This window comes from Montipora foliosa, chromosome 4 (assembly GCF_036669935.1).
Source record: "Montipora foliosa isolate CH-2021 chromosome 4, ASM3666993v2, whole genome shotgun sequence".
NCBI classification, from domain to species: Eukaryota; Metazoa; Cnidaria; class Anthozoa; order Scleractinia; family Acroporidae; genus Montipora; species Montipora foliosa.
This window is the reverse complement of record NC_090872.1, coordinates 1239419-1241918: the sequence shown is the minus strand read 5'-3', so window position 1 is coordinate 1241918 and position 2500 is coordinate 1239419.

The window sequence follows — 2500 nt, the reverse complement described above, 5'->3', positions numbered from 1 at the left end:
GGACCTGTGGAAATGTAAGTTTCTGAGCCGATCGCCAGTTCTGCCTGTCACTCCTCTGGACGTCGCTTAGTCGAAGACCATGATCTGAAATAGGGAACATTTCGTATACCAACTGCAAGTGATTCATGTGGACAAAATAATCCCCCAACATCAATACACGCGAAGCATGGTCAAGTGGATTAAGAAGCTTCTTGTGGTTATGTATGTAGTCCTGATCACATGCATCTCTGATGTTATACCCCTTCTCTGTCTCAACCTTCCTGCAGGAAAGAACAAAACCAAGTTCCATAGGAACGGGGCGATACCTGCTTCCAACGTTACTTGTCCCAAGCTGGATCAGAAGCTTCCTGCGTCTCGAATCACCGTCTGAACTGTGTCCAATCAAGGGGCCGACAATATCATGAAGTTCCTTTTCGTAAAGGCGCTCAACTGTCTGCCATTGTCTGAACACAAATTCATGGTCAAACCTACTACACGTAGGCATGATGAGAACAGGAATTCGAGGAAGTCTGGGGTGCAGGGGATTCAGGATGATTGCGCGAGAAAATGGACCAATCTTGTACCCGTTGAATGCATTCACGATTGTGTTGTACCCTTGTTCGCTAATCCCAGTAGCTCATCAGTACGCTCGCTGTAACTGATTTTTCCCAGTATGGCGGTCTCGTCTTCTGCTGCCAAGACAGGAACGTGTTTGACACGTACATTACTCATAGCTTCTAAATACAGTTTGCCAAGGACCTTAAAGTTGTTCTGTACAAAACCACCGTCCAGATGTACTAGATGTTGGCTTCGCCACCGATAGATGGAATGAATTTCTGGCCCACAGAGGTTGATCGCTACAAATGTCGCAATTCTTGGCCCGCCCCAAAGTAGCAGAACCTCTAGAAACAGCTTAAAAGAGGACTGGTAACGGCGCCCGTTCTTTTCAACATGAACGTTTCTTGCAACAGTTTGCAGTACACCGACAAGGGTGTTTCTATCCTTCAAATAGCCGTTTTCTGCTGCCTTATCAAGATTGTGGCAAATGGCTTTCATCGAGCCACGTCTTGCGAACTCGGCCAATTTTTCATCTAAAGAACGCTTTCGCATTCTCAGCCTTAAATTCTTGGACTTGAGAAAAGACAACTGAGATTCTGTATCTTCCAGCTTTTCCTTCTGTTCTTTTAATTTCTGTTGCATCTCATATGTGGAGAGGAAGTCATTTCGAATTTTGGAGCTGTTTCTATTACCATCTGAACCAATTCTTTCACTTCGCAATAAAAGGCGTTTCTTGAAAGACGGAAGTTTGGGCACACCCTCACAAGCAGAGCACATATCATTTTTAAACGTCCCCATGTCTGCACAGCGTAAACATTCAGAACTTCGAAATGTCCCCGTTATTTCTTTGGAGCTTTCCTTACAAATTCTAACAAATCTGTAATGTGGCTCTGGATACCAGGAAATTTTACTATTGTCTTCACCTGGCTTTGTATCATTAATAAGCACTTTGGTATTAACAGTCACCTTTTTATCGCCGACATTATACTCGTAACGTTCAAAAAAGAATCCATGACAAAGTTGCTTACCAGGACCTTTTGTGTTAGATCATTTGCATCTTGTGTGCGAGCTGATTTATGGAAAAATGAGGCAGCGTCAGCCACTGAGCCAATGCAGGAGGCCTTCTGCTGATGACCACGTCCTTCAACATGCTGTTTCAAATTGAAGAGAAGGGATCTTTGAGAAATAGCAAATGATGTATTGCAGGAACGGCACAAAACCTCCTCCCCTTGAAAGTGAAAAGCTTTGGGAAATTTGCATTGAATCTGATTTCGAAGATCTTGAATTTCTTTCGGTATTTCTGAACTTCTGGACCGGCTAATGGCTGTATTTAACTTGTGTTTTGAGGTTGTAATGCGCAGCTTTAACAAACTCAGATCCTAGTTCGCTTGTCCTACAACGACTTCAGATGAGCACACATTGCATTCCGCAAAAAGCTTCCCTTGTCTTTTTTTAATATTAAAAGCTACGCCTGGTTCCATCCTTGCAAGTTCATTTGCTCTTAACTGCTGACTTTTCAGTTCGGTATCTACGTCTACCACTTCCACTACCTCTACACGTTCTTCAGGAATACCATGGGGAGTTGACGGCCTTGCACTGGTGTTTTCTACCGGAAAACTGTCCCCGAGATAAAGCGACACTGAAGTTGAAACTGACTCTGGTTTGCTAACGATGCTTTCTACTAGCCCTTTTCCATCACAGGACAAATCGTTTTCTAACTCTTCTTTTATTGGTTCCAGCTTCGGTTTTTTTGCTGGCATTGTTTCCTCTTCGCTTGTAATTACCTCGTGTTCGACTGGTCTGTGGCCACAGTACTCACACAAAATACTTACAGTACCAGTGGTTTCATACTCATCACACTCTTCACATTTCAAACATTTCCCACGCAATACGCCTCTCTTGTCCTTTTCCATTGTAGGCTTTTTTCTTGCCTGCTATTGCCAGCCGATCCTGTGACATACCA